Raw genomic sequence first — 25,136 nt, 5'->3', positions numbered from 1 at the left:
TTTGACTGACTTCATGCATATTTTCCAGTAGACCTAAACTTCTTCCATATTAACTTCTAAGGCTTCTTTTGTGGTTGGGGAGCTTCCTAAGGTAGTGTTTAGGTGTGTGTTCTATTACGTAAGATTTTGGCAAAAAAAAACATAGGTAATCTCTATTATGAACCACTACCGTACATGGTTTATGATAGAAAGGAAATCAGACTTGAATCTGGCTCCAGTCCATATGTTGCCAAAAGTACAAAGATAATAGCTGTCCAGAAGTACATATACATCAAAGGATTCCAGCTCATGATTTTAGTTCATATAGCTACTTTCAGCTATAGCTATAACCTTATAAAATTAGATAGCACTTTAAAATTCTCTTCAACTTCATGCAAAGAAAGTTCTGGGTCCCAACTGGTTTGGTTCCTAGCTAACTACAGCATATATACAACACAATGAAGTCCAGTATAAACAGTTCTTACAACATACAACTTACCGCACATGTACAATTACAGCAACAACAAAAAAGTTACTTAGTATACAAACAAAAATCATACAACTATGATAAGTTATTGGTTATAAAGAATGGACTTGAAAGTCATGCTCAAAACACTCCATAGCTAGCTGCCATGAAATATACCTATGGCTTATCCATGAAAAACTTCCCTCATGGAAAGTCTGGCATTTCATGGCTTCAGTATTTCTTGGCAATTTCCATGCCATGAAATAGCTACCCATGGTAGAAATTTCATGACAAATTATTTCATGACACAGTAAAGTTTCATGGGTGCAGTCTAGTGCCCATGCATGAATTGTTAAATTTCAAATGCATTTCATAGGCAGTGCATGAAATTACATAATAGTATTTCATGGTGAAAGAGGATAAGTCCGGGAAGATGATCACACCACTTTGCTCCCTGATGGACGACATCTGGAGCTATATAGAATATCTATGATACAAAACAAGCAAGGGGGCGTGGTCTGGTCGGACGCCACTAGCTCGTTTGCCGGTGTTTTGTTGAGAAGATATTTGCAAATGAAAGAATGCGATTTATCTATAAAAAATATATTAAAAAGATATTTGCAAGTGAAAGAATGCGAGGCTCGCACTCACAGTACTTTAACTCATTTAAAATTTGAAAAGGTTGAAATAACTAATTATAAAATTCGCGTTAGAAACACGTGACTCAGTCTGACTTGTTTACTTAAGGCGGGGCTGGTCAGGCATTTTATGTGGGCGTTTGGCAGCAAGAATAGGAGGAGCAAGACTAAGCGTAGCGGACTATTCAAGCGACGCGTTGTTTTAACCTGACAAGAGAGTCACAATGTCTAACGGTAAGATATTGCTAGCGGCTATTAAATAGTCACGGAATATTAGCAGATATTTGGCATATCTAGGAATAAATTCCTTACCAAGAAATTATTTTACCAATGTGTTTGTAAAGGTATCTACTAACCCTCCTCAAAAGATTTAAACACAACTCCCCTAGGAGAACCCATGACAGCTTCCGGAAGTTGGACTATCCATGACCTTATTTGAAAATGGTTGATTTGCTTTTAGTACAGCAAATCATGTGGTTTAATATGTATACATTGCAAGCTTTTAACCACTCCTGAAATTGATGAAAAGACCACATTCACTCATTATTATTATTATTATTAGTTGGTATAAATTATTTTTATAACTCGTGTATTTCTTAAGGACTAGTTTAATAATGTCTATTGCCTCATAAGTCAATGTCTGGGCCTTCTCCAGACTCTCCATCATCAATGCAATTCTTGCATGTAATTCCTTTGCAATTTCCACATGCTGAGATGCACTTGACATCGTTCTTCTTACAGCTGCACCGTCAGTTGCAAAAATCTCTTTTGCAATTACAGCTTATGAACTTTAAAAGTTCCTCAGGTGCCATAGGGTCTAATGTTGGAACTGGCTCATAGCCATTACTCCCTAATGTCCATCCATAGCCACTGGGATCCAAAGACATGCTCTGCAATAGTATCAAGTCCTGGGTTTGTAGATAGGCACGGAGAGAATGCTGTGCAGCTGCACCCTCTGTTGGAGGTATAGTTTCTGGTTTGATTAGCCCAGCTTCTGCCTTTCGTGAGAACATGTTGTATCGAATTGCAGCTAAGGCAGTACTGGTGCATGGCAAATGTGCTGGAAAATTGAAATGCGACTCCTGATCACCACATCCTTACTAGCCTGTACATCAAGGAAGGTGTCCATGTGTTCATCAATGTCCCCAGCACAAAACCTGTCAAATAGAGTGGTTTTCCCATGGCTGGCAATGGCAGAAACATGCAGTATCACAACCAGTAAAGGCATGACAAAATAGCAGGTAGCGCCTCTGTCTTTCAGACAGAGATTCTTGGATTCTCCTGACATCATAAGAACCCTTTGATGTGGTAAAGAAGAGTGGATGATTGGTGTATGAACTATGGTGTATTAGCATTATTAGCACATCAGTATCTTCTGCCCGCACCTGACAATAATAAGAAATAGAATAACAATATAGCAACCATCCACGGGGTTCACTGACCTCAACGGAGTCATCCTTAGCAGCAGCCAATGCAGCCTTCACAATTGAAGTGTTAGCATCATTATCACACAGCTCTACAGTGATCTGATGTTTCTGGAATGCTGAAGAGAGCAGATGGATGATTTCACTCTTGTTATGAGTGTTGTCTAGGAACTTTGCCATTGGTGTCAAATGCATCATATTCGGTCGAATCTGTACATCACAGCAGGAGTTCTTTGTATGCCTAATGTGATCATGATCTTTAGGTGAGCTGCTGTAGCCATCAAACACCACGGTGATCTTCTGAGAGTACCTGCCAAGATACTGTACGTAGCTCAGGTAACTGTCAGCAATCTCCTGCAAAGTATGGCCTTGTTCCCACTTCACCATGCATGTAAAGAAGCCATCCACCATCCACTACCAGACTGGAACAAGGTTGGTCAGTGAGGTCGAGTGGGTCAGTCAACACTTTCAGGCTAGTGTTGGAAAAAATTGCTTTGTTTGCCTTGTTCATTTTATGATCTTTTTTATACTGAACAAGGACAAAGGCAGGGGAGTCAGTTCATACTCTAAGCTTGCCTCAATTGTCATATCTCATTGAGCGATAATTATTAGTCGGTTGAACAACCTAAGCGAGTTAAGGTGAGTCTTCCTCTCATTGAGCTTAGGAATCTTTCTGAGTGATGATAAGGCCTGTACCTTGAACTTCACTTCCATGGTTGAGGTTACTGGCTGTGCATCCATCGTCTGCATCTCCCTCCCTACTTCAGCTGCTCTCTCTGCATTGACTCCATCATTTGCAGTGCTAGTAAATCCTGTTGAGAATGACACAAGAAACTGCTTGTCTCGATCATGGTTAAAGGGATTTTTCTCTTCAAGCCATGTGACAGCAAGTGCAATAGCTTCAGCATCTCTTTTCATTCGTGTTTTGGCAAGATCTTTGTGGAGTGGACAGTGCTTTTTGACACCTTCCTCCATGCGCTGGTTGACATCTGTGAAGTAGTTTAGTGTTTGCACCCAGCACTTGTGTCCAGAATCACTATTCCTCATCCTACCTCTGCTCAACCCACCTTCTGACTATTATAAAGACGCTTTAAATATTTAATTATAATGGCTATTGCTTTAGGAATAGTACTCACTGACACTGTTCTGCAAAGGGAAAGGGGGGGCCCTTAGCCTCCCCCATAAATCTACCCCTGGAAGGGTGCAATATAGTTTGAGTTATGCAGTTTGACATTTCACACTATGTTTACAGCAATCAAATATTTCAAAATAAGGCTCATGGGTAGTCCAACTTCCAGCAGCTGTCACGGGTTCCCCTAGGGGAGTTGTGGTTAAATCTTTTGAGGAGGGTTAGTAGACACCTTTACAAACACATTGGTAAAAAATTTCTTGGTAAGGAATTTATTCCCAGATTATATTAAAATTCCCTGACTATATGTGTTTGTTGGGTCGACTGCCTTATTTAATTGGCGGCGCTCGTTATTGCTGCAGCAGGGATTGTGTTTCGTTCTCTGTGTGTGTGTGTGTGTATGTGTGTGTGTGTTGCTTCTGATGTGATTGCATTAAAAAGGCACTTTCCGCACAAACCTGAGAAGAAGATTAACTTGTAAATTCAAACTACCCTACCCTACCCAAGAAAAAGAGGTAACATAAGAAATATTGAAGTAAAAGTTTGCTAATTGTTTCATGCATGTTGAGTCATGCTGATACTAAAAGATCTTTCCCATAATGTTTATCCATGCAAAAACTATAAAAAGGGTGCGGCCTTCAAAAAGCCTAGGTGAAAAAGTTGTGAAATCAAAGGTGGCAACCATGAAATGGCTGCAATCATGTTAACGATAATACATTTTAATAATGCACACAGCCATTATTAAAATTTATTATCATTAACATCATCACAGTCATTTCATGGCCGCCACAATTGATTTCACAATTTATTCACCCAGGCTTTTTGAAGGCTGAGTCCTTTTTATGTAGTTTGGCTGTTTTTGCATGGATTTCACTTCTTTTTGTATTATAGACCCAAAAGCCAACCATATATATAATAGCTTTGAGGTTTGTAAGTCATTGTTCTTCTTATCTACAGATGCAATGACGATGATATAAGACAAACTAGTGCTTTACCAATACAGATAAGACCTACCGATCCAATACAAAAGCCAAAGGATCCATGTTAATACTAATAATTTTTGTGCTTGCTTGTCAGTGTTGAGGGTAACACGTTACTTATGTAACGCGTCATGTAATAATTATTACTTTGTGGTAACTAAGTAATATAATGAAATACACCAGACAAACAAGTAATATAACTCAAGTTACTTTACTTACAAATGTTACGCGTTACCTAAGTAATATAGTTACTGTAACGAGTCTAATATTATGTAATATTATTACTACAAGTAACAAAGTTACTAATTTCATTAGTGATCCACTGAGTAATACCTAGCCACAACGAAGTAGTGAAGCCTACTGAATGAAGCTTATTCACCAGTTTCTTACTTATAACCAAGATTTGCACATTGCCCAAAAATGCAATCATGTTACGTGATAAAGTGGTAGTTTCACATGTGACAGCTTAAGGCTGTGGACACAAAGTAATATAATATGTAATATTATTATTGTTACTTTATTTTATGGGTAATACACTGTATGTAACTGCAACTAAATAGTTCTGTTGCAAGTAATATGTAACTAGTTACTTTTACAAAGTAACTGTCCCAACACTGTTGCTTGTTCATGGCTATGGCTATATAAAATTCCATTATAGAGCCTGTATTTATTTGCAATAATAGTGTTTTATGACAAAGTAACAAGTTAGATATGCATGACTGTACTGTTGAGGTTTTTATTTTGCAGTGACTGTTCTATTAGAGTATCTTGATTTTTCATGAAAATGTGATAAGTTGCAATTGCTCAATTTTAACAAAGCAAACCCTGCAGCTTTTATGCTAGAATGTTTGTTGTCAAGAATTTTACTAGCACAGCACTTATTGTGATGATTATGATGATGATGATTGGCGTAAGTGGGTCTTGATTGTAGTGCACTATCCTGCCAATTGGTACCAAAATGGTTATAATATCAGCTTTGATTTGATGGAATCCTGCAGTGGTATTGTACTGCAGAGTTTATTTGATTACTTTTGTAATACTTTAATAGAGCACACATTTTTTCAAGGATTTCTAATCCTGAGAACACACATAGAATGTTTAAGATTTTCCATTGGTAGATCTTTTGAAATTATAAACTTTTACTTTAGAGTAGATTTTAGCTAGAATTTTCTTCTTTAAAGTAGAAATTAAGTGAGGTGAACAGCCACAATAGCAGTGGCACAGTGGTTAAGGATTTGGGTGTTCAGTATGGAGGTCCCTAGTTCGAACGCTGGTAAGTTTTGTTGACATTTTTCATTACCCCATGGTGACTGTTCTATTAGAGTGTTTCGACCCCTCAATATTTAGAGCTGTTTAGTTTTTGTAACTATAGATCTATAGCTGTCAATACAATTTCTTTCAAACCACAAAAGGTTTGAGCTATGGTGGTTAACCTATATGTATAGCAATTTTTAAAGTTATTCCCAAGAACGGTTTACCCTGTAGGCGTGATATCAAGTCAGCCTTTTTTAATGCAAATAATCATCTATAGCTCTATGGCTATTAATCAGATTTGCACCAAAGTAGGTATGTACATGATTGTGCCGCAGTGCGCTCTTAAAATGTACCAAAGCTCAAGAAAATTGAGGTATGCATTTGCATTTTATATTGGTTTTTGTAAGGTGTGCAAAAAGAATGATCTAAGCTCCCTGAGCCCCCTAAATGAAGAAAAAACAAAACAAAGATATTAAGCCAAATTTTGGAGACTCATAGTTCATGATTGCATTAGGCAATCTTGGTATGTGGGGTGCTGAAGGTGGCGGGAATTTGTAGTATAAAAATGATTCCAATTCAAGAAGGGAGCATAGAACTACATATGCGTGAAAATTGCATTTTGTTTCTTCCTGTAAATATGCTCACGGTGTGGCACGCCAGCTTTCTTGGCTGCACAACACACTACTACATGTCTTGATATTGCAATAATCAACATAGCTACTATACTCACTCGTTTGTTCTTACTTATACTTGCTGACATTCACTTTCTTGAGTTTGGTCCAAAATAGTCATTTTATCCTTATTATAATCACAATATCTAAATGCCATTCATTATGATAATGATCTTTGTCAACTACTATGTATAAGATACATTCACCAATAGCTCAACTGTATATAGCCACTTGTATAGGAGACACACCATTGACACTTTTGCGACAAGTAAGTTACAAGTACATGGTTTATGTAATTTTGTAGGTAAAATTTATTGCTTTATTGTTCCTATATAGCACAGTTTGCACTGGGTGACCTAGACCAAAGAGCCCTACTTTTCAGACCACTTGTATAGCATGACCGGTTTCCTTGCATGAAGATAAATATTTTTGGGAGCTGGGAGTTATATGTTAAACTGATCTAATCCAAAACAGCCAAGCTGTAAAAAAAGAGTGCGGCCCTGAGAAAGGCTATGGTGAAAAAAGATGTGAAATCCAAGGTGGCGGCCAAGAAATGGCTGTGATGGTAGGTTAATGGTAAAAATTTTAATAACGACAATTCAGGTGAATTTTGTGCCAAGACCAAGCGGCACCAAATTCACCTGAATTGTTGTTATTAAAATTTTTACCATTAACCTACCATCACAGCCATTTCTTGGCCGCCACCTTGGATTTCACATCTTTTTTCACCATAGCCTTTCTCAGGGCCGCACTCTTTTTTTACAGCTTGGCTGTTTTGGATTAGATTTCACTTCTTTTTGTATTTGTATACCCCAAAGCCGGCCTATGGCCGGCTTTAGGGATTTTAACCTGTCATTTTTTCTTTACTACAGGAAGAAGAAAAGATGAAGCAGGGTGATTTCTTTGTAGCTGACCTCTCTGCAAGGTGATCCTTCTAGCTGATCTCTCTACCGGATGACTTGTTTGTAGCTGAACTCTCTACAGGGTGATTTGTTTGTAGCTGAACTCTCTACAAGGTAACTTCTTCTAGCTGATCTTTCTACAGGGTAATTTGTTTGTAGCTGAATTCTCTACAGGGTGATTTGTTTGCAGCTAAACTGCTGAACTTTCTACAATGTAACTTCTTCTAGCTGAACTCTCTATGGGTGGCTTGTTTCTAGCTGATCTCTCTACAGGGTGACTTGTATCTAGCTGAACTCTCTACAGGGTGATTTGTTTCTAGCTGAACTCTCTACAAGGTAACTTCTTCTAGCTGATCTTTCTACAGGGTGATTTGTTTGTAGCTGAATTCTGTACAGGGCAATTTGTTTGCAGCTGAACTCTGTACATGGTAGTTTCTTTGTAGCTGAACTCTTTACAATGTAACTTCTTCTAGTTGAACTCTCTACAGGGTGACTTGTTTCTAGCTGATCTCTCTACAGTGTAACTTGTTTCTAGCTGAACTCTCTACAGGGTGATTTGTTTGTAGCTGAATTCTCTACAAGGTAACTTCTTCTAGCTGATCTTTCTACAGGGTGATTTGTTTGTAGCTGAATTTTCTACAGGGCAATTTGTTTGCAGCTGAACTCTCTACATGGTAGTTTCTTTGTAGCTGAACTCTCTACAATGTAACTTCTTCTAGCTGAACTCTCTACAGGGTGACTTGTTTCTAGCTGAACTCTCTACAGGGTGATTTGTTTGTAGCTGAATTCTCTACAGGGCAATTTGTTTGCAGCTGAACTCTCTACATGGTAGTTTCTTTGTAGTTGAACTCTCTACAATGTAACTTCTTCTAGCTGAACTCTCTACAATGTAACTTCTTCTAGCTAAACTCTCTACATGGTGACTTGTTTCTAGCTGAACTCTCTACAGGGTGATTTGTTTCTAGCTGAACTATCTACAAGGTAACTTCTTCTAGCTGATCTTTATACAGGGTGATTTGTTTGTAGCTGAATTCTGTACAGGGCAATTTGTTTGCAGTTGAACTCTCTACATGGTAGTTTCTTTGTAGCTGAACTCTCTACAATGTAACTTCTTCTAGCTGAACTCTCTACAGGGTGACTTGTTTCTAGCTGAACTCTCTACAGGGTGATTTGTTTGTAGCTGAACTCTCTACAGGGCAATTTGTTTGCAGCTGAACTCTCTACATGGTAGTTTCTTTGTAGCTGAACTCTCTACAATGTAACTTCTTCTAGCTGATCTCTCTACAGGGCAATTTGTTTGCAGCTGAACTCTGTACATGGTAGTTTCTTTGTAGCTGAACTCTCTACAATGTAACTTCTTCTAGCTGAACTCTCTACAGGGTGACTTGTTTCTAGCTGAACTCTCTACAGGGTGATTTGTTTGTAGCTGAATTCTCTACAGGGCAATTTGTTTGCAGCTGAACTCTCTACATGGTAGTTTCTTTGTAGCTGAACTCTCTACAATGTAACTTCTTCTAGCTGATCTCTTTACAGGGCAATTTGTTTGCAGCTGAACTCTGTACATGGTAGTTTCTTTGTAGCTGAACTCTCTACAATGTAACTTCTCGAACTCTCTACAGGGCAATTTGTTTGCAGCTGAACTCTGTACATGGTAGTTTCTTTGTAGCTGAACTCTCTACAATGTAACTTCTTCTAGCTGAACTCTTTACATGGTGACTTGTTTCTAGCTGATCTCTCTACAGGGTGACTTGTTTCTAGCTGAACTCTCTACAGGGTGACTTGTTTCTAGCTGAACTCTCTACAGGGTGATTTGTTTGTAGCTGAATTCTCTACAGGGCAATTTGTTTGCAGCTGAACTCTCTACATGGTAGTTTCTTTGTAGCTGAACTCTCTACAATGTAACTTCTTCTAGCTGATCTCTTTACAGGGCAATTTGTTTGCAGCTGAACTCTGTACATGGTAGTTTCTTTGTAGCTGAACTCTCTACAATGTAACTTCTCGAACTCTCTACAGGGCAATTTGTTTGCAGCTGAACTCTGTACATGGTAGTTTCTTTGTAGCTGAATTCTCTACAATGTAACTTCTTCTAGCTGAACTCTTTACATGGTGACTTGTTTCTAGCTGATCTCTCTACAGGATGACTTGTTTCTAGCTGAACTCTCTACAGGGTGACTTGTTTCTAGCTGAACTCTCTACAGGGTGATTTGTTTGTAGCTGAATTCTCTACAGGGCAATTTGTTTGCAGCTGAACTCTGTACATGGTAGTTTCTTTGTAGCTGAACTCTCTACAATGTAACTTCTTCTAGCTGAACTCTCTACAGGGTGACTTGTTTGTAGCTGAACCCTCTACAGGGTGATTTGTTTGTAGCTGAACTCTCTACAAGGTAACTTCTTCTAGCTGATCTTTCTACAGGGTGATTTGTTTGTAGCTGAATTCTCTACAGCGTGATTTGTTTGCTGCTGAGCTCTCTACATGGTAGTTTCTTTGTAGCTGAACTCTCTACAATGTAACTTCTTCTAGCTGAACTCTTTACATGGTGACTTGTTTCTAGCTGATCTCTCTACAGGGTGACTTGTTTCTAGCTGAACTCTCTACAGGGTGACTTGTTTCTAGCTGAATTCTCTACAGGGCAATTTGTTTGCAGCTGAACTCTCTACATGGTAGTTTCTTTGTAGCTGAACTCTCTACAATGTAACTTCTTCTAGCTGATCTCTCTACAGGGCAATTTGTTGCAGCTGAACTCTCTACATGGTAGTTTCTTTGTAGCTGAACTCTCTACAATGTAACTTCTTCTAGCTGATCTCTCTACAGGGCAATTTGTTTGCAGCTGAACTCTGTACATGGTAGTTTCTTTGTAGCTGAACTCTCTACAATGTAACTTCTTCTAGCTGAACTCTCTACAGGGTGACTTGTTTCTAGCTGAACTCTCTACAGGGTGATTTGTTTGTAGCTGAATTCTCTACAGGGCAATTTGTTTGCAGCTAAACTCTCTACATGGTAGTTTCTTTGTAGCTGAACTCTCTACAATGTAACTTCTTCTAGCTGATCTCTTTACAGGGCAATTTGTTTGCAGCTGAACTCTGTACATGGTAGTTTCTTTGTAGCTGAACTCTCTACAATGTAACTTCTTCTAGCTGAACTCTCTACAGGGTGACTTGTTTCTAGCTGAACTCTCTACAGGGTGATTTGTTTGTAGCTGAATTCTCTACAGGGCAATTTGTTTGCAGCTAAACTCTCTACATGGTAGTTTCTTTGTAGCTGAACTCTCTACAATGTAACTTCTTCTAGCTGATCTCTCTACAGGGCAATTTGTTTGCAGCTGAACTCTGTACATGGTAGTTTCTTTGTAGCTGAACTCTCTACAATGTAACTTCTTCTAGCTGAACTCTCTACAGGGTGACTTGTTTCTAGCTGAACTCTCTACAGGGTGATTTGTTTGTAGCTGAATTCTCTACAGGGCAATTTGTTTGCAGCTAAACTCTCTACATGGTAGTTTTTTTGTAGCTGAACTCTCTACAATGTAACTTCTTCTAGCTGATCTCTTTACAGGGCAATTTGTTTGCAGCTGAACTCTGTACATGGTAGTTTCTTTGTAGCTGAACTCTCTACAATGTAACTTCTTCTAGCTGAACTCTCTACAGGGTGACTTGTTTCTAGCTGAACTCTCTACAGGGTGATTTGTTTGTAGCTGAATTCTCTACAGGGCAATTTGTTTGCAGCTAAACTCTCTACATGGTAGTTTCTTTGTAGCTGAACTCTCTACAATGTAACTTCGTCTAGCTGAACTCTCTACAGGTGACTTGTTTCTAGCTGATCTCTCTACAGGGTGACTTGTTTCTAGCTGAACTCTCTACATGGTGATTTGTTTGTAGCTGAACTCTCTACAAGGTAACTTCTTCTTTCTACAGGGTGATTTGTTTGTAGCTGAATTCTCTACAGGGCGATTTGTTTGTAGCTGAACTCTCTACATGGTAGTTTCTTTGTAGCTGAACTCTCTACAATGTAACTTCTTCTAGCTGAACTCTCTACAGGATGACTTGTTTCTAGCTGATCTCTGTACAGGGTCAGCTAAACTCTTTGCATGATTGTTTCTTTGTAACTGAACTCTCTACAAGGTAACTTCTTCTAGCTGATCTCTCTACAGGGCAATTTGTTTGTAGCTGAATTCTCTACAGGGTGATTTATTTGAGCTGAACTCTCTATATGATGGCTTCTTTGTAGATGAACTCTCTATTAGGTACCTTCTTCTAGCTGATCTGACTACAGGGTGACTTGTTTGTAGCTGAATTCCCTACAGAATAACTTGCAATGTAATATAACTGAGTAAATTATACATGCAACTGAATGCTTTATTAGGGTGACTGTTCTATTAGAGTATCTCGATCTCGCATTTGCTGAACGTAGTTGCCTTTCGAATCATAACTCAGTAATTTGTAATCCGATTCTTCTGTACTACTGCAAGAACTTTCTATGATGATTATTCCAGCTACATACAGATTTTCAGCTCGTTGCTCTAAGCGGTTTGTCTGGTAGACACGAAAACTAATAATTTTTTTATTCATAAAAATCGATCGCGTAATTTTGACACAGGTTGGATTTTGTGTCATATCTCCATGGTCTTTATCTCGATTCCTTTCAAACCACAAAAAGGCACTCCTACGATGGTTGCTCCATCTACATATCAATTTTCAACTGATTCCTCCAAGGGGTTTACCCTGTAGGCGTGACAGACCTTCGACCTTATTTTACGCAAATAATCGGTCATAACTCCGTGAATGTTCATCGGATTCCTACCAAAGTTGGTACGGAGATCTGCCTTAATGAGCCCTTTAAGTGTGCCAAATTTCAGCCCAATTCGAGCACGAATTCGTGTTTTATGGCGAATTTTGCGAAGTGTGCGAAATGAAGATGAAGAAGAAAAAAAACGAAGAAATTAAAACGAACTTTTGTTCACTCGTATCTCGGAAATGGCTGGAGCGATTTTCTTCAAATTTGGTATGTAGACTCCCCTAACTGGGCGGCATGTCTCTAGCAAATGTGGTTCCAATCGGATAAGGGATCACAGAGCTACATAGGTGTGAAAATTGCGTTTTCTTTCTTCCTGTTAATATACTCACGGTGTGGCGCGCCGGCTTCTTGGGCCGCACGACACACTATCGTGTGTCTTGATATATACATGGCATGACAGTAATTATACCGTAGCAGTCGAGTACTACTACTATAAATCAAGTGGTCCAGTCCACTATTTGTGCTTATATTCTTCTGAAATTCTGTGTAGCAGGGAATCTTGCACAAATCTTCCTATCAGGGAAAGTACATGATATGGTTTAACCGCACAAGGACAGCTTTGTTACTGACAACTATCATCATTTGAATCTAAAATAACTCTCCAAATAGTCTTTTTTTATGGGGACACATGCCACTATAGTGAGTAGCAGAAATTTTAGTTAGTTAGTTACATGGGAGTGAAAATGTAACTGTGACTGAAATTTAATGACAGCCAGCTGATAATTTTGTAGCTAAATATGCAGCTATAGCAACCTTGACAGCCGTCACCATGCATATTTTCCTTGTTTCCAAACACATTTAGCTACATGATCAACATATGACTGTCTCATTATTGAGACCATGCATGATACTTATTTTGATCCCATACATGCATGGGAATTGGCACCATTACCTTATATCTCTCTCACTGGTCCTTGATCTCTAGCTAGTTCTCGTATTAAAGTGAGCGTGGACCAGAAAATTTACCGAGTAGATGCAAAGTTCTATGGATGAGCCTTTACCCTGACAAGAAAAGAAGAATTTATAAATGAAATTAGGATGTAAGATACACCAATCCAGTAGTCCAGTCCAGTGTTTGTACCTTCCCCTTTTAGAAGCCTTCTTGCAGATCCCTTAGTGAGTTAGTTATTGTTAGTGATAATATTAATAATAATACCATACCTGTTTCAATGCCCATACAAAAGTCTCAATAGTAGCAATAAAATTTATCCCGTATTTCACTGGTAGCAGTGAAAAAGTTTTAATTGCAATTTCATTGGCTAGAATTTATGTTAATAATGTAGCGCCAATTAGTGTTTACAAGTGTTTAGTACATAGTGATGAATTGTGTACATAGCAACGCTATAAATGCACAGCATGCTTATATGCAGCGAGTATGGTATTAACTTGGAATAGCATGGGTATATGTAGCGGTGAAATTTGGGATAAATACCACTCTTGTTGCATTGAAAATGGAAATTTCACTCAGCTTCGCCTTGTGAAATTTTACCCATTTTCAATGCAACACTCGTGGTATTTATCCCAGATTTCACTGCTACCCATGCTATTACTAGTACATATATATATATATATATACCAATGCTTACTGTGTTACAGTATTTTATTCCAGAAATCATGTATTGTGTTATGTTTAGTTTTCATGATTGGATATGATCTCAAAAAAGTAAAGAACACCACTGATCATCACACAGAAAGTTATGATGGTGACAATAGTGTGGTGTTACGGAGAGGAAAGGAGTTTTCTTTTGAATTACATTTCTCTGGTCCTTTCAAATTAACAGAAAACAATTTTGTTGAAATTGAACTAACCAGAGGGACTAACCCACAACTAAGTGATGCCACAAAGTTTTTGATCCATTTTAGTGAGACCGAGAAAAAAGGTGGCAGTGGTGATTACAACTGGAAGGGGGACATCGAGCATCTTAGTGATACTAGAGTTGATGTGACTGTCTCTATACCAAGCAACTGTCCAATTGGCTCATATGAGATGTTGGTCACTACATCCAGCGGTGTACAGCGGTGTAAACTACAGTAGACCAACAAGAGAGAGTATAGTGATTTTGTTTAATCCTTGGAATGAAGGTATCAGACTGTAGTATATAGTCCATGTACATTCACATAATTATCATACAATATGATAGTACTGTATATTAGGGATCATGAAGGTTAGGGCTTTTCTGGCCAAAAAATATCACCCTAAAACCAGCCTTCATGGTGCCTTTGCAGTATTGGTTAGATATAACCAAGTCCAAAAGTGCCTACAGTATGACCTGAAACACTTCCAAAAAGTTGCTACGAATTAAAAAAAAACATTATTTAGTGGAATTTCTACTGACTGACTGACTGACTGACTACCTGACTGACTGACTGACTGACTAATGCCTTCAGACAAGCGTAACGTGATAACAACTAAGGCTACGGGCTTGATTTTTTCACTGCTTGACATCACTTCACCCAGAGACATGCCTTTTGGCATACCACAGTACGTACAATGCATGCATCATGGACTTACCTAAGTTACCTTTGTGTCTCATTTCTTTTTGCTGACAGCTCAAGGTGTCAATGTGTGGTAGCTAGCGTGATGGTTTCCCTACTATTTTCCATGGTGACTGCAGAGGCGCTTCTCCTACTGCTTTCGTTTATAACGCTGTGAAATGGGCTACAGGCTGAACATAGCCAAAAGCAAAGTGTGATGGACACTTATGAGTCAGTAATTGATAGTTTGGGTGTGCGAATTGTCCATATTTTTCGTGGTTACTGGATTGGCATCTCCTATTGTTCTTCATTTGTAGTGCTGTATAACAGGCTGAACAGACCTGAAAGCGAAGTGTAATGGCATTCACTTTTGAGTCAGTAATTGATAGCTGGGGCACGCGTTCAGATGAAAACATTAACTCTGGTGCTCTAGTTTCTTGTGATGCAGTATGCGTGGTTTACCAGTCACAATAATGTTACAATAAAGTAAACAAACAAGTATAAGGAAAATTAGGAATTTTAAGTTTGATTAGGGGTCATAGAAAAAGAGTAGGGAAACAAGGGAGGTCACCTACACTTGCAGATATACTAGTGGACATTTAATCCCTACTTCAGTCATAGAAAATTCCTAATGTTTTGTCATACTTGTTAAGTTGTATGCTGCATAGGTTTACAGCTTTAGTTTAAAGTTGATGTAATTTTTGTGATAGATGATGATGTGTACATGGAGTCTGAAGCTGAGAGGAAAGAGTATGTACTAAACAATAATGGAATAATCTTTTGTGGTAGTCTTCAAATTCCAATTTCTGTGCACTGGAACTATGCACAAGTGAGTGTTCACAGATATGTTACTAAGTATAATTATTGTTGTATCAAGTGCCGTGTAGGTGATTAGAATGAAACACTAAATATTACAATTAGTACATTTGCAGCCAACTGGTCATCAATAATTTATATTAATGAGGATGTTAAAACCCCACAGAAATTATAGATTTTTTCTCCCATACATTTCATTAAAGTGGTACAATGAGTTTGATTGAATGATTGACTGATTGTGTACCTGGAATAGGCAGCTTAAGCTGATATTATACCAGGGAGCTAAAGCATCACAGCTCCTAAAAAATTTACATACATGTAACTATAGTAATAATTAGTGGTCCAGCCATATCAACATAACAATCTGGTAGAGAACGTATTAGTTGAATCAGATTCAATAATTTCATGGGGTAAATTGTTCCAATCACAAATGGTCTTGGGGGAAAAAACTCTTCTGATAGTATGTTGTTGATGACCATGGTACCATATATATATATAGTGGAGTGGGTGGTAATAGCAGGTGTTATACGTAGAGGTAAAGGGGTCGTAGTGTTGTGGCATGTTGCGCATCCTGCAGATAGTTTAGGCACTAGAATTTTTTTTGTTTCATAGTGATGAACTGGTCAAAGTAGTGCTCTTCTGATTAGTTTACTTGTGATTAGAGTAACTACGTAGGTGCGTGTGTTAGCCCCAATGTTAGATCCCTGCCTAGAAAGATGACAGCAGGCTAGTTTTGTCGATCATCACGTAGAACATTGTACCAGTTTATCAATAGGCTGGTTTTCAGTCGGTGCAAGATGCAACTTGAATACCTGTATTAGTTTCCTGGCAATGCTACGCAATTCATAATATGAAGTGACATAATCACCCATACATCACTTGTTTTTGTTTTGTGCAATGGCTACCAATGGTGCTCAATAGAGAAGTCTGGAAAACTACCTATTTGTTTATTTAGTGGCTATTACAAAATCAAATGTGAAAATCTACATATCAATATGCAGTATTTTTCAAGCTCTACAAGATGCTGTGGCTAAAATATGCATTCATTACACTTTTAAAAATCTGTTTGTAGGGATGCCGTGACAGAAATTTTTATGTCACATGATGTCATAGAGATTTATGTCATGACATGTCATATATATGTCACAACATAAATAATTCTTAAAGTTTCACAACTGAAGCTGTTACTTTTGAAACGTTATAGTTATTTTGATTCAAATATGTTCATTATTAGGAGATTTATGTCACGACATAAACAAGCCTATGTCATATCATATCAATGGAGCTTTATGTTGCGACATGTTGTAAGTCACAACTATCGTGGCATCCCTATCTGTTTGACATCCCTACATTGAATAGAAACTTCAAAAAAATTAATGGTATTCACTATTCAGTGGACTGGAACATGGGGTCTTGCACATTCTATGATTGGAGATCTTGCCAGTTAAGGGCCCTTAGGGAACTACTAAATGCTGCAGTGGAATATGTGAATACTGTAAATCCCATTATAGTAAGTTTTGTAAAGTAGCTATATAGCTTGATCAAGATCAGTGCACAATTGCTCTGCACTGCAACAAATAAATAAAATATAATAAAATTGCTGTGATATAATTAATGCTGCGATATAATTAACCATCACTGTCACATTACACCGAAGCAATACTAACACCAGGGTAAGGAGTAAGTGCAGTATAGTGGCATAACAAACAGGACACTTACCCTCAGCATTGCTACAGACTTGTATCAATACTTTTAAGGTATTCTACTCATGTTGTGATCTTAATGCATGCTTCTTTGATGTGTGTGTGTGTGTGTGTGTGTGTGTGTGTGTGTGTGTGTGTGTGTGTGTGTGTGTGTGTGTGTGTGTGTGAGTGAGTGTGTGTGTGTGTGTGTGTGTGTGTGTGTGTGTGTGTGTGTGTGTGTGTGTGTGTGTGTGTGTGTGTGTGTGTGTGTGTGTGTGTGTGTGTGTGTGATCTGCTGAGCAAAAACCCAACTAGTTTGCTTTTGAAATGGGTAAAATATGCATCATACAAAAATAAATTTAATTGTTTCAGCAAAGAATGAAAATTGAAATATCTAGTGTATATACCATCAGATTCACCTTTTCATGGAGAGTGACACTTTTTTCTCTCCATTTCTGTACCATGAAGCAAATGTGTATGTGTGTTTGTTTATGATGTAATTTCTAATCTTGAACAGGTTTCTTGCTTGAACATAAGGGTAGATATAGACCAAAGCCTATACCTTGACGAATTCCCAGTTCATGCATGGTTAAGGCAATGGGACAAGTCATCTATTCCATAGTCTGCTGCACTCGTGACTTGTGATCAATTTCAGTGTAGTTAGTGTACAATCCAATTGTTTTGCTCTTTCTGCTGTCTATCACTATAATTCCAAGAGTATTCACCAGATAAGAGTGAAATGTTAATAGCACATTGGGTTTTCCCTCTACACAACAAAGAAGTAAAAAAGAATTTAGAGAAAATTAGCTGTATTTTTGCTCAGCAGATCTTATATGCCCTCTGTTGATACAAACCCAGTATGCTTTACTCTCTGTATCATGATAAAATAGACAATCTACATTGATGAGCATTATGTATATACATTGTACATGCATACTTATGTATTCTACCACGCTGCAGCTATAATCCATATGCTATTTTATAGTTTGAAACAGTTTGTTGGGAAACTGCTCTGAACATGCTCAATAAAAAGTTCCTCAACTCTGATGCAAGGCGTGACCCCATCCAAGTATGCAGATCCTTGGCTGAAATGGTGAGTATTTAAACACAGCTGCAAAGCATCTACTCGTGTTTCTTTTATTAGTCTGATGAAACCTCATAAGTAGATTACATTTTTAGAAGTTTCAGGGTTACCATTGATCAGTTATTGCAATAAAGGTTTCATAGTCAGTACTGTAAGATATGAGCAGCCAAAGTTTGTGGTTTAAAAAATAAATTTCGGAGTCTATGGTGGCCTAGATTACCAAGACTTGCTATAAAACGCAAACACATAATTTGATCACCTTGAAATTGGTACTGATAAAGACCATATCTAGGTGAATTCATGTACTAAGTTTGCAAGGAATCTGATATGTATCCATGGTGCTATGAATGTTTATTCATATTAAAAGAAAAACTTCTGTCATGGCTACAAGGTAAAATGCTTATGGGAATAACTTTGTTGTGTGTATAGGATAGCCATTGTAGCAGTGCCTTTTGATGGTTAAAAAGCAAAAGAATAATAACTACATAGTTACAAGGTGAAAACCTATAACAGCTGTAAATTGCACGGTAGAGATAATCTAAATAGAACAGTCACCACAGGATAAAAAAAGTGTATGAAATAAGTCAAAAAATAGCCAGCATTTAAACCAAGGACCTCCATGCTGAGCACTCAAATCCTCAACCACTGAGCCAATGCTATCACAGTTGTTTACCTCACTTGATTTTTTATACTAGTTGAAATGTATTTAATATTCATAGATCTACAAATGGAAATTCTAGATTGTTTTAGAACATTCTATGTACGTTCTACTAAAATTCCTCAAAAAAAAACGTGCACTCTATTACAGTATTACAATAATATTACTAACAAATCAAATAAAACAACACAGTTGTAACTTCTATCTTTAATCATCACTGTGTAGAAGAAATGTGGGTAAAAACAAACCCCAAATCCAGCCTATAGCTGGATTTGGGGCCATATAGAGTACAAATAAGAATATAATCCACACAAAACAGCCAAGCTGTGAAAAAAGGGTGCAGCCTTCTATAGTCTGAGTGAAAAGGGTTGGTGAAATCAAAATTGGCAGCCAATGGTAATAGTGAACAGCTATTACATCAGCGTCGACATCATTGCAACCATTTCTTGGCTACCGCCTTGATTTCACAACCTTTTCACCCAGGCTATTGAAGGTCACACCCTTTTTTCACAGTTTGGCTGTTTTGTGTGGATTACCCATTAACTGCTAGCAATTAACTTTGTCTTGTCAATGAAAAGGTATTTGTGCTCTTCTTTATAATGTGAAATTGGAATCTACTATAAAAATCAACATACACTATAGCTGTCCTGTCCTAGGCCCTTACCAGCTTCAACTCTGGGGTAATTTAAACTTTTGGTTTATACGAGAATGCATAATTTATGTATAGATCAACTACAATGGGTTTGATAATGGAGTACTGGTTGGCAAGTGGTGGTCACTGGGAGATGATCCAGCTTATAATGATGGGATACCACCATCTCTCTGGACAGGCACTGAGGCTATCTTCACCCAGTATGTGAAAAGTGATTATAAAGCAGTGAAGTATGCTCAGTCTTGGGTATATGCTGGAGTACTTACTACAGGTATGAAATGCAGATGTGTATAGTAGAGAAATCATGATATACAATTCCGCAGTAACACGAAAGCAGTTACAACAAAAATTATATCATGATGAGTATCTAAAAGTAATACAAATGTGTTCCACAGAGCACTACTGAAATGCATACCTCGTATCTTACCAAAACTGTTTTTATTGTGAGACCATCATATTATAGCACCAGCAATCAATTTATTGCAATGCTAATTATTACTACTAAGAACTTTCCCAGAAAATGTTATATAAGTGTTAAGTAACTGAGTTATAATTATGCACCATCAGTGACAAGCTATATAAACAAAGAAATTAAATTACACTGTAGTTTTGAGGGCACTTGGCATACCTGCTCGACCTGTTACTAACTACGAATCTGCATATGACACTGAAGATGAACAAAAATACTGCTTTGACAAAAAGGGTGAAATGGTTTCTGGCCACAGTACTGCCACAATCTGGTATGATTATTTATAGTTTATGCAACATAATCTAATGACACTTTGTTGTTGTGCTGTGTGCAGGAACTTTCATGTATGGGTGGATGTCTGGATGAATAGACCAGACCTTCGTGATGATTATACAGCTCGAGAATGGCAAGTGTTGGATGCTACCCCTCGTAAAACAGGCAATCGCACTATTGATGCTATGGTAACAGGTCCTGCTTCTGTGAGAGCAATAAAAGAAAGAAAAGAGCTCCATTATGATACAAAATGTGTCATTGATGAACTGAATGCAAACATAAACTGTTCTTTTCAGACAGAAACTTCTTATAAACCAGCCCAACCAGATAAAGCTCATAGCAAAGGTCTAGTTGTCACCAAAGAAGTGGGAGAATTTTCAAGGGCTGACATTACTGAAAGTTACAAATCTATTGAAGAGTCTCATAAAGCAAAGATTTTTAAAAATACTGATAAGCAGCGCTCCATTACTTTTACTGTTGACCCCTCAGATGAACTTGAGTATGGAAATGCCGTCACATTCACTGTAAGAGCCACAATACCCACATCTGATAACTACACTGTTAGTGTAATAGCTACCATTCAACCTGTGGATTACATTGGTCGAGTTGGAAAAGTTATAAAGAAATTTAGAGATGAAAAAAGGGTTTTTCAAACTAAAGGGAAAGGTTTGAAGGCATAGTCAATTTCTTGTTGTATTCAATGTGTGTAGTTACACTGGGGAGTATACAGTAAGTTTAAACTGTATAGATGCCATATTAGTATTGGAAAAGTATACACAGAGTATGAAGCTGATGTATTCTCAGTGTTATTTTTCTAAATGTGTGAATAAGTTATTGAGGTATGTATTAGCCAATTCATGGCTGTTTTATTAGAGTGCTTGTGACTATCCTATTAGAGTATATTTAGTGGCAATGCTGTAAAGAAGCATTTTTAGTTGTAATATTCAACCTACATTGAGGTGATGGCCTTCATCAGTCATTCTCTGCTGGTCACTTCAGTTCCTGCTTTCCATTCCTGTTCCTGTTTCTGCTTTCCTAGGATTCAACACCAGGCAACAAAACTTACATTTTGTCTAATTCAGTTTTAAACTAGCTGTTGCCATTATACCGAGAACTTTGTGTAGGTTTTCTAGGTATTCTTTCACTGTTGATCCCATCACTATAGTAGGTCATAAACTGACACATCTTTGCACCCTTTGAAAAGATTTTCCATGCATCTCTGAAAAACTGCTGATGCAACCTGGTATATTGAAATAATCCTTGTGGGTGTTAATGGTAACCAGCTCTCTGGAATTGTCATACAGTACTAGTGTTTTTCTAGTACAGGTAAAATGTTCTAGTACAGTTCTAGTTCTAGTTCAGTTTCCAAAAATATTTTAAGTTAGTATTAGTTCTAGTATTCATTGTTTAAAACAGTTTTAGTTAGTATTAGTTCTAGTATACCTTGTTAGAAACAATAATAGTTTGTATTAGTTCTAGTATCCATGGCTGAAACAATTTTAGTTAGTATTATAGTAGCTACAACTTAGTAAGTATTAGTTATAGTACAGTACTGATACTAAGATGTCGTACTTATTCATTGCTTTCATAAAAATATTGATCACTAACTAGGTGTTTTAGAATTATCCTAGCTCCTATACCACTTTGAGTAGTAGAACCTAATCAAACATTTAAACAACATCCTACCTAAAAAATATACTTCATGTTTCTCTGTAAGAAGATCTCTCTAAGTTACTGTCTTTCACTTGTTTTGTTTCCCCATTGTCACCTCTCCACTGGAAGAAAATATTCTTTCCACCTGAGCGGTGGTTGCTGAAATGTCACAAGTCACTCAAGATAGTAATGGAAAGTTGCCTTTGTTCTTAAAAAGGTTATATTATCATCTTATAATTATGTTAATAATTATGTACTTCATGATTAGGCTTTAACGTGCCAGATAGTCAGTTCGCCAATCAGGTTCCTGATAAATCCCAAACAACAGTTGTAGTAGTAGCTGCAGTGCTAAAAGTTTTAGTTTAGTTCTAGTATTAGTACATGTACACCATACAATAAAGCTATTAATTTTAGTTTAGTTCTTGTTCAAAAACTTAAAAACAACACTTTTTTTAGTATAGTTCCAGTTTTTTAAATAGATTGTGATGGAATTGTAGTTTTCTAATAAGAAAAGGCTTTACTAAAACTAATTTTAGTTATACTAGAAAAACACTATACAATACCACTTGTAAGTATGCTTGAGCTTTAAGAAATACTTTCCACCCTATAAAGCACTTGGCTGTCTTATTGATAGTAACTCTGCAATCACCACAAAGTCTCATAGTGCCATCATTCTTTAAAACTGGTACAACGGGTGCTGCCCACTCTGAATATTGTACTGGAATGATTATCCACACAAAAACAGCCAAGCTGTGAAAAATGGTGTGGCCATAAAAAGCCTGGGTGAAAAAAAGTTGTGAAATCAAAGGTGGCGACCAAGAAATTCCTGCAATGATGTTAGTCCTAATAAGTTTTAACAACGTGCAATTTATTAGCATTAACATCAATGCAGGGGCTACCACCTTTGATTTCACAACTTTTTTTCACCTCTGCTTCTACCTTTTCTCTTGAAGTCAAAGGAATAGTCAAGATGTTTATGTAAACTGGCTAAATGCAGAGGAAATCCCGGATTCAGGTTGTGTGGCTCCTCAGGCACTTGCTTAGATTGCAAGCTGTACCCCTGTTTTTGACAAAATTGATAATCTCATGTAGTCTAGTCATGTTCTCACTTTGTGGCATCTCTGAACAACATTCACAACACCATTAGCTATAGGCCTAAACAAAACAAGTATTAATAAACTTTGGAAGTTACAGGGCAGTTTCTACCTCGAAAACACTTTCTTACCCTTTTAATTGACAACATAAATTAACAGCATTAAACACAATCTCAAGCACTACACATAGTAGTCTGAGTTTATTACAGTTTCTTTTTGAATTTTCTAGAGAAATTCGAAATCATTGTGTCTCCAGATGAGTATGAAAACATTTTGTCTAGTGAAACTAAACTAAGGTGCACTGCTATTGCATCAGTGGAGGAACACCAACAAATATGGGTGGGAAAAGCAACTCAAGAGTTTGCTAAATCAAGAATCCAATTTGAATTACCATCCAACTATGAATCAGTTGAAATAGGTAACACACTGATAATGATAGATGAAGTATTCATGCTCATTCTTTATAGGAAAATCATTTGCAGTTAAGATGCATTTCACCAACCCACTAAAGATCCCTTTAACTGAGCTAAAATGGGCAGTTGAAGGATCAGGACTCATGGATCCTCAAATAATTACTAATCCCAGGTCTGACTTTATAGTTCCATAGTGTTACTGTATTGTCTCAAATTAAGTTTAGTCAATGCCTGATCCTGTGTGACATAGATCGAACATTCTACAGAAATAAATGCTAGGTTTTGAATTAATACTGAATGCCTAGTGTATATAGTTGCAATTCTGTGCAGTGTTATAGATGATGAAGTGTAGAGCATTTTATAGTTACTTTTAAGTTTAAATCTGTGAAATATGAAAACATCAAGGAGAGTATAACACTGAGGCAAATAGTTGATTCGTGAATAAACGTGTAGTCACTGGCCTCATTTAGTAACTGAGGTAAAAGGTTGTTTAAAAGCAACAAACTCCCACGGCATAGTTTGAGACAATACAGTACTTCTGTTAATACATGCATCAGTCACATAGTAAGATGCTACTAGGAAATATGGCAGTAATGAACAGAGATTTATGTATGCACATACTAACTCTAAGGAAACAAGTTAAATACATCGAATAAGTCAGGTATACAGCAAAAGGCTGTTTGTATCACCATTATAATTGAGCTACGTAGACTCTTTGATACACAATTATCAAACATTCATAAAGCATTCAGATAAACAAATTTTTTTTGCACTGAAGCCTACTTACTATTCACAGTACTCTGTTCAAAAAGATTCTAAAGAATATACACTTGAAGTACTCTAACTGTACATAGCTTACAATTTTGGATAAACATGAAAGTTAGAGGATCCACTGTGCTGACTTATACTGACTCTGTAAAACTATAAACACTGCTTTGTCTGTGTCTAAGTGTGATTAAAATACTATCTATGTTTAGATAAAGACATACATACTTTTGCTGTAATACCTTTGAAAACTGGTATGACTATTCTTATTACATTAAATGTGTGTATATTCCATTGACAGTTCTAGCACTGTTAACCCAGGGATGATAGCTCAGCTGCAAGTAGAGTTGAAGCCTAGTAGACGCATTCATAATCAGATGTTAGTTGCAAAGTTTCACTGTAAGCAATTGGGAGAGATCATGGGATACAAATCCATTGAAGTGAAATGAAGTACCATCCATTGGGTACCAGCTAACAGTAATTATATTAGGTGCTGTAGTAGTAGTAGCAGAAGTAGTAGTAGTAGTTGTAGTGGCAGCAATTAACACATACACGAGTGTAACAATTAGCTTATTTTTGCTGCCAATTTTGTTGTCATTACTAAATGCATATGCTTTGCATTCATTATTTTCTCTGTTTGCAGTTATCTAAAGCTTTATGAAACCTAATGACATCAAAAATAATCTTATGTGTTCTGGTTTTATCCAGTAACTATTATTTAATTATTCAGTGTACATCCTGAAATTCTCCCAATACTATGTGTGTACCCTAGCCCATTAAAAGTGAGCAGTTTCAATATTTACAATTCTACTAAATATATTGGCACTTGGCCTATGTATGTTTGTATTAATGTGATACATGAAAAAATGA

The 25,136-nt window shown here is 37.2% G+C and overlaps 1 pseudogene; it reads left to right on the top strand.

The window, feature by feature from the left end:
- The first annotated feature begins 1,174 nt into the window (after positions 1 to 1,174).
- On the top strand, positions 1,175 to 24,949 carry LOC136260777 (hemocyte protein-glutamine gamma-glutamyltransferase-like; annotated as a pseudogene).
- Positions 24,950 to 25,136: the final 187 nt, after the last annotated feature.

The sequence above is a fragment of the Dysidea avara genome, chromosome 7, assembly GCF_963678975.1.
Source record: "Dysidea avara chromosome 7, odDysAvar1.4, whole genome shotgun sequence".
NCBI lineage: Eukaryota > Metazoa > Porifera > Demospongiae > Dictyoceratida > Dysideidae > Dysidea > Dysidea avara.
This window is presented reverse-complemented; position numbering and strand designations above follow the sequence as displayed.